Raw genomic sequence first — 8,853 nt, forward strand, 5'->3', positions numbered from 1 at the left:
CCTCACTTTTTTGATGTCCCACATGGTCTACTTCAATAATATGAAGAGAAACTTAGGGCACATAAAAGTCACACAGAAACTGCCCCAGCCCATGGACTAAAATAGAATAAGGTTCACTATAAGCTTAGTTTGAAGTAAATCAGATCATTTTTGATGAAGTTATGAGCGAAAAACGATTTTGATCTTTTCGTGACCTTGACCTTGACCTTTGATCCAATTGGACCCAAAAGTTAATGGGGTCGTCCAAGTTTCATTGCCCACCTGTGGATTAAATTTGATAGTGTTTGCTAAAGCCGTTTTTCCGTAAAGTTGCTAACAGACAGACAGACAAAGAAACCAGACGATTACACTATCCCGCTCTCTCCCTCCCGGGGGGGGGGGGGGGGATAACAATTGTGTTTGTATTGTAAATGTCAAAGTACATCTTCATAAAGGACAAATCCGAAAGTGAACCAATTGTGTAAAAGACACAGGCAAACGCCGTAAGTACGAAGCGACACCTTTCAACACAATAGGCGGAGGGGAAATAAAATAAGAAAAAGAAAAAAACACGTGCCAACTAAAATTCTCACCAAACAAGAACTTGAATGAGGAAAAAAAAATACATCAAAAAGGGTTTCGTCACATCAAAAGAGTGGAAAAACTGGAACTATGACTGTCTTTGTTGCATGCTTTATCCTCGGAGTGTGGAAACGGTGTGAGCAATCTGTCAGAAATACCTGACGACCAGATATTTCACATTTGCATTTACCAGTCACCTTTAAATAACCCATAGAACAAGTTTTTATACCTTCCGTATGTGCAGTACATCGAGTCCATAACTACATCCTTTTTTTTTAACCAAATGAAAGTGTGAATAAAAAAAAAAGTAAATCGAGCTATTCATAGTACGTATCAAAGAAAGCACAAAAACATGTCTGTCTCCTCTTCCAACTCTTACTCTTGAAACACCTCCAACTACATTGTCAAGCACAACATGAGGATGTCGTGAGAAGGAAACTTTGAGGATGTGCAACATTCAGATTGACTCAAAACTTTGTCGAGAGCAAGTTCAGAAAAGTGAATTAAAGGAAAAGAACAATAGATGTGATCAAAGACATGTTGGGATGGACCTTGCCTATTTTAATGCTAACATCCATGCTGCATTTGCAGATTTTTTTTGCCTTGTATGTTTTTTTTTTTTTAAGCTTTTTTATAATTATCTTTCTTCGCTTCCCCTCGATGGATGTGTCCGTTTTCTCAATAGAATACAGAATCACACACAAAATAATTTCAGGTTACTGGAAACCTGACTAATGCTTGAAGAATGTATTGACAAACTTCTCTGATTCACTGATATTTCACAAATTACACAACCTGAGCATTTGGCCTCAAAAATGGGTGTAAATTCCAAAACCTGGATCTTCGTCCAAGAGGCCCCATCTTCACCCACCCCCTGCTGATTCCTCTTTGTCTGTGTTTCTTCTTGATGTCAGCCCTTTGTTTCTCAAATTAAAATAGGTAGTTGTTAAGTATACCATTTACAAGGTCTTTAAGGATGTCTTTCCAGTCGATGGAAAAAACATCCGTGTTCCTTTTACAGATTTGCATTAAAAAGGGAGGAACCAGATGGATTTCGTGTTCGTGATCAGAATTGACACATGAATAGGTCATGAGTGTGGGCGGAACACACACACGATTCACACACTATATAATGATCCACACACATTTGGGGAGAGTTTGAGAATCATCACATCCCAGTTTGTAACGAAGAAAACGGTTTCCTTTTTTTGTTTCATCCCAAGGTATTTTTTCACCTCTGAATTTTCTCTTCCTTTCTCCTGCTATTTAAGTACTCTTCACCTGAAATGCCAAGAGCAATAATTATGAAAATTTAAACGTTGTTTGGATTGAATCCAAAACAATGAAATGCTCGATATCGACATAATTGTGAGTTTGTGCTCGTGTTCATGTTAATACGAACGAGTTTGAAATTGGTTTTGCGAGTGTGATGCACACACCTGTTTATTACAGTTACAGGTGTACAAAGCTTACAAATAGAACGTAAATATTCATTTTTACAAACAAGACTTACAATTTTATAACATGTGTTTGCAGTTAATATTCTTACATGGGTAATAGAAAAAATTGTCAGAAATGTCCTTCCAGAAACATTTTTTTGAGATGAAGATTATAATTATCATTTTTACCTCACCTGGACTTTAGTCCAGTGAGCTTATGGGATTGAGCAGTGTCTGGAGGTGAGTGAGTGAGTGCTTGAGTCAGTCTGTAAACACTTCAGTCATTATTGCTTGAAAGAAACATACAATTTTGATGAAACTCAGCCACAAGCTTCACATGTGATGCCTAATAAAGGTGTATTGACCGCAACAAAATCTGCACTCATTAAGGTGGTCTTGGGGGGGGGGAGGGGTTAATCCCCCAAAATAGGTATTTGCTTTCTTCTCTGAAACTACACACAATTTCAACGAAACTTGACCACAACCTTCATCATCTGTGATGTACCAGTTTGTTCATGGCTTGAAAAAAAATCATGGTCTAAGGGTGCTTTGAATGACTTGTTCCTGATCAATGTGAGTTTCAGGACATGTGGTCCTATTCTTATATCAGGCTCGCAAGGGTATATAAGATATATATATATATATATATATATATATATATATATATATATATATATATATATATATATATATATATATATATATATGAACACACCAGAGGGAGGGAGGACAAAAGAGCTACCTTTTGTCTTGGGGTGACCTCATATACAGTAAATGACCCTTTCAGGGGTCCTCTCACTGGTTCCTACAGGAAGGACAGATTACGTGACGCCCTTAACCGAGTTAACCTCTCCCCAGGCCTGGACTGGCCATAGGGTAGTTCAGGCAAATGCCCTGTGGGTCGATCCACAATTTTTAGTCCCAGTCCATCACTGCATCTACCTAACCTTTCAGATATACAAGAACAAGATAACTTCACCTAAACACGATGTCCTTGATACAGGTAAAAAGGAGCTATCTTATGTGAGCAAAAAGACCATGCTAAAGCCTTACATTTCAATAACTACCTTCAGTATCTTACATCCCACAAAGGAAACAATATGGTAAAGCTAATGAGGGGTACAGGATAAAACAAGTGCAGAATTGTTTCAGCAAAATGGAGAGCGACAGGACCAGGGGCCAGAGTCTCAAAGTAAAGAAGAGGAGTTAAATTGGATGATATATCAAGACTTGTGTCTTTTCCTGAAAGAGTAATTATATATTAATGCATGGAATGGTCTCCCTGCAAAAGCAGTGTTTGCAAAAACAGTAGATACGTATAAACTGAAATTAGATAAGTATCGAGAAGCATTGAGAATATAGGAGAATGTGAACATTGGCAGGAATGGGAGATACTGTAGATCAGGTATGAATGGGTAATTGTGTGCATGTGTATTAATTGTGATGTCTGCACGAGGGTCTCATCAGAAAGTGAAAGCGCTGTTAAAAGTGTTCATTTCCCAACCAACTAACTGCTTCACCACTAATCCACTCCTCCACCCAGGATATGCCGACTCCACCAAACTCACAGGATTTTAAAAAAAAAACCCTGTGATGTCCCGATGGCTCACTCAAAGTCTTCCCCCATTTCAGTGAACTTAAGTCAGGCCAATTACTTACTGTCAGGTTAGGCCAGATCAAATGTGTGACTTCCTACAGGTACCATGTAAACCTGCACTAACCTGTTTCACGGTCGGGTTGTCGGCGACTAAACCGTCTTCCCCAGCAGGTTTCCTGGTGAGGAGGGTGTATGGATATGGACACCCAGCAGGATTAAAAACAAAACCTGTCAAAGGGCGGAGGAGCTCGTTGTGAGCCAACGGCCATCCATATCTAGTTCCCAACTCCATATTCAGATGTCCTCCTGCAGTTGGTTATCTTTTTGGAGGTTAGGGGAAGGATTTCTCCTTGCACTTTGGCCACCATAAAACACTTCATTCCGCAAAACACAGAAAAAAAACGCAAAGAAAACAGAAAATCCATTCAATTTGGAACCCACCATCAGGTAAAGAAGAATTTTGTCTCCCATGGAACAATTTATACCATTGACCAGTCACAGGGCCAGGCTTAAAGCAGAAATGAGCTGTTCAGGGTGTTGAGGCATAAAACTGTACGTGCACTGAGGGTGGAAAGGGAGGCCCAGGTGTGAGGAATCTCTGAGGTGGTAGAGCATCACCTGTGGTCGTTATTCTCGTCCTGCTTACAGAGGAATTTGTGCCTTTCATTCCTCCAAGCCCATCCCTCGGTGTACTACAGTTATAGCGGAGGGTGGTGTCTCTTGACAGAGGAGTCCGAAGTGGGCCGGTTACTTTGAGCAGCTGTCCCAGGCTGACCCACCAGCTGTTGAGTTGGATGTCAGGGGTGTAACTATTCCTATTGCTGACCCTACAATCAACAGTAAACCACCATTTTTTGTAGAAACAAAAGCTGCAGTGAACCAGTTGAAAGGGGATAAATCTCCTGGGATCTGTGGCCCCCATGCTGAACTTCTCAAGGCTGCTGTATGTGTGTTGTTGCATGCAATTCTGTGCTCTGTTTTAAGCACAGGCATCATGCCAACTGACTGGAAGAGGTGCCTTGTTGTCCCTCTCTGGAAAGGGAAGGGTAATCGCCAAGACTGCAACAACTACCGAGGGGTGACGCTGCTCTCAGTACCAGGCAAGGTCTTTGCTCGGTAATTCTTGATTGGGTTCTCCACAATCTCCTTGAGCACCAGCATCCAGAGCAGTTGGGCTTTACACCAAAGCGGTCAACGATTGACCGTATCCTTGCTCTTTGGGTCCTCACAGAACTCAGACGAGTTTCAGCAGGGGCTGCTCGCAGCTTGTGTTCTTCTCCGCAAAGCGTTCCATTGAGTGAATCGGGATGCCCTCTGGAAGATTCATGGTCTTCGTGGGGTGTCACCAAAACTGATCAATTTGATTTCTGAACTATACTCTAGTACGAAGAGTGCTGTGAGATGTGGTTGTTCCACCTCATACTTATTTACAGTTGTTATTGGAGTTCATCAGGGGTGTGTCCTGACCCCCACACTTTTCAGCACTTTTATGGATTTCTTTCAAGGGAGAATGTTGGAGAGATCAAGTTGTAATGCATCGTTTGGGAATGTCAAGATCTCTGACCTTGATTTCGCAGATGATACAGTCATCTTTGCGGGGACACTGGATATCCTTAAAGGGGCCCTCGAGGCATTGAATGAGGAGTCGGAGCTGCTGGGATTATGGGTTTCCTGGGTCAAAAATAAGATCCAGGTTCTCAATGACATATTGGAGGCTGTTATCTTGTCTGTACCTGTTTGTGGTGAGGATGTTGATTGAGGTCACGGATAGATTCACTTACCTTGGCAGTGATATTCATGTCTCCACATGTTGTGAGCCAGAGGTCGGTAGACGTCTGGGTCGGGCCTGGGGAGTCATGGAATCACTGGATCATGGGGTGTGGCGCTGCTGGAACAAATGCAGGATGACGAAAGTCCAAGTCTTTAAGTCCTTTGTCCTTCCAGTCTTGCTCTACTGATGTTAGTCTTGGACTTTGACCAAGAATCTGAGAAGGAGACTTAACTCCTTCAGTACCAGGTCTTTTCGAGGAATCCTTGACTATCACTGGCCAGACTATGTGCCCAATGAGCAGTTGCTGAGAGAGACTCAGATGAGATTTGTTACCTGTATAGTCTGCGAGTGTCAGCTACCGCTGTATGGACATGTGGCTCGTTTTCCTGACACTGATCTTGCTCACTAAATTCTGTCAGTGAGGGAGCCTCGTGAGTGGAGGAGGCCAACGGGCCAACCACATGCCTCGTGGTTGCAGCAGGTTGATCGGCATCTCAAGGAGATAGGGATGGGCCAGGCATCTGCCTGGGGGATGGCCAGATGGAGGTCCCTGTAGCATCGCCAGAAAGTGGATGCGGCGACGCACTGCTTCTGCGCATACTCCCATACCTGACCTGACCTTACTGAAATTAAGTAAACAAACTGATAGATTTAATTAATCTAGTGTTCATGAAGTGTATGGTCTACTTCTGTCTCCAAGTTCATTGTATTTCCTCGTACTTTACATGATATATTACATTCGTGCTCATTATTGCATTGTGCCTCAATAATCAAGCAACAATGAAAATCCATCTTTGGATTTTCAATGACAATGAGCAAAGAAGTGAAAATAAATGCAATGTTCACTTCATGACATCATGGGTGTGAGTCATAACGGAAAGAAAGTGAGAACGAGAAAAATGAGTTTCACTTGTTCAATATGTTTCTCGAAAATCAAAAATAAGTTCAGGGTGAATATCGATTGGGGGTTGTGAGGATTTGACTTCTACTTGCAAGAATTGAATTAAATTTGAATACAATTTTCAACATCAACCGATTCATAATCAGACTTGGTGGTGTATTGGTTAGCGTATCTGCTCTGAGTCTCCCGAGTCTGGGAAGTCAGTGGTTCGAACCCTTGCCGAGTTGTCCCAAAGACTTTTAAATGGTACGTGCTGCGTCCTTGCTTGACGCTCAGCATAAAAAAGGATAAAGCACGAACAAATTACCATGGGTTGGCAATTCAGTATTCAAGTGGTGGCTTTATTGGGCCAAATGGCCTCTTCTGTTGTTGAGGTTCTTCTATTGGAACAGATTACTACATGTCGGTTTCTCTATGTGATACCAACATTTTCTGAGAGAGCAATAAAATAAATGAACTGCGATTGAATAGTTTACAATAAGATGGCGGGCGGCTCCAGCAGCAGTGCCAAGCCACTTGATTGACCAGCCAGCCTGCAGTTTTACACATTACAGTAGTTCCATTTTGGCTGCACAGAGGATGACATGCATATTTCTAATAAAAAAGTGACGTCCTTACACACACAAAGCAATCCCCTGTGGCCACAATGTCTGACAAATCATGAGGTTTATCTGTTGGTGTGTCAAGGTTTCTTAAGTTACAGATGATTTGTAAATCTCTCTCATCCTTCCCTTCAGAAATCAAAATGCAACCACAGGGACAATACCCTGGCAACCCACAAATCTCCATGCAACCCCAGAGACCATATCCTGACTATAATGTAAACACCACTGTCAATATGGTACAAAATGCTGCACCGAGACCTCACATGAAGCCTCCCAAGGACTACCTTGCCTGGTCTCTCTTCAACTTCGTCTTTCTCAATGGATTCTGCCTTGGTTATGTGGCCACGGTGTATTCCATCAGGGTAAGAGTGATATACTGTGTAGAATTCCTGCAACAATTATGTGTTTTTCGTTGAAGAAACATTTTAGGGGATGACAAAACCCCTTCAATCCTTGGATGAGCTATTTCTTTTTGGATTCAATGTCTGGAGTTTTGAATCCAACTGAAGGAACAAATGCGTATTGTAACCCTAACAAGAATGCAACCCCCACGAACGTCAAGACCCTCCTGTATATACTTAAACACTGTGCAGGGTATCGTTTTCTATCAACTCTCTAGTTAAGGAAAGTTTCTCCTTTGAAGAAAGATTGTGTGATCCTGAAACAAGATCGGATACTGGCAAGAGATTTATTTGATGGATATGAGGGATGATGAGTGGAACTTTGAATGATTTTTCATGAACTTTTGAAACCCTTGTTTCCATGATGTAATTTTTGTTTTTTCTTACCACTTTATCTTTTTCCATCAGTCTCGTGACAGACGTCAAATGAATGACCCAATGAGTGCCGCCAAGCATGCATCGACGGCCAGAGCGTTGAACATCACTGCGACGATCCTTTCCATCATTTGTTACCTCACAACAATAATTGTTCTTTGTCTCGTCCAACAAAGATGGAATCCTTATTTTTATCATAATTATTACAATCTTCATGGATAATCAGGCAAATGAAGGAAAGAGAGTGGTAGAAATTTGTGGTTGACCACTGCCATAGTGCTTTTATGCTAACCACAGCCACATCTGTTTTTGTTTAAAATGCAGATCAGTTTTCGTTACATCTTTATTTCAAATTAAATGTATCCCTATTGAGTAACTTTATTTTTGTTGGTAATAATTTCAAAACTCTCTCAGGAATTAATTTCATTAATTATTAAACAAAAGCTTTGCTGAAATTGTGAATTTATTTACTGCTCTGTTGTTGATCATTTTTTTTCCCCTTTGTATTGTCCAAGCAATACACTTCATATTCACTTTCTTTTGTTGGGGATTTGGTGATGGCAAATAGCAAAAGGAATCTAAAGAGTTAAATTTGCAACTCCACAATCAATATTTGTCCTTGATTTTAAATTGGCATGTTAATAAATCCTACTACATAAAATGAGGCAATTATTTGCGAGTGTGTATGTTTGAGAATTGTAGGATAGATCTTTTGTAGAAATAGCAATAGTTCAATCAAAAGTGAAATGACTAATGTGGTCATCATTGGTTAGATATTTATTGGTATGCTGTCCTGATGAGGGTAAATAAGCCCGAAATCTGGATTGGTGGTTCCGTTTGATGCTTAACCAACGCCAACCATAAAATCTTTGTCTGTTTGACAGTCGCCGGACTGAAACCTACGGGTTGGAGGACTTTACATCCATTGGAGATCAGGGGAGTGCTCGTCACACTCTGCATATTTCGATTCATCCGTCGAACGGTGCCTTCTGGTTGATTGGTTTGCATCAGCGGGAACAATTGGCTGGGTGGCAGACAGACTTGTTATTTGCAGATGATGCGGTTTTACCGTGCAAGACATAATCCGTGGCTGATGCTCACCATTACCAGATGCACAGTTCCCTGTGATGTAAAAAGTCTTGTAAAAATGGCTGCACCTTTAGGAGATAGTAGATGAACAATTTATATTCTCATCAAAATGTT

At 41.1% G+C, this 8,853-nt stretch overlaps 1 protein-coding gene across 1 annotated transcript in view; it reads left to right on the forward strand.

The window, feature by feature from the left end:
- Positions 1-1,726: 1,726 nt before the first annotated feature.
- Positions 1,727-8,853, forward strand: part of LOC147009835 (interferon-induced transmembrane protein 3-like) — a 116,184-nt gene continuing 109,057 nt past the window's right edge. The window contains exon 1 of the mRNA XM_085862635.1: positions 1,727-1,784. The gene's annotated coding sequence lies outside the window, so the exon portion shown is untranslated. The remainder of the gene's footprint in view (positions 1,785-8,853) is intronic.

The sequence above is a fragment of the Eptatretus burgeri genome, chromosome 17 (assembly GCF_056783735.1).
Source record: "Eptatretus burgeri isolate ZD-2024b chromosome 17, Ebu_testis_v1, whole genome shotgun sequence".
Taxonomy (NCBI): Eukaryota; Metazoa; Chordata; class Myxini; order Myxiniformes; family Myxinidae; genus Eptatretus; species Eptatretus burgeri.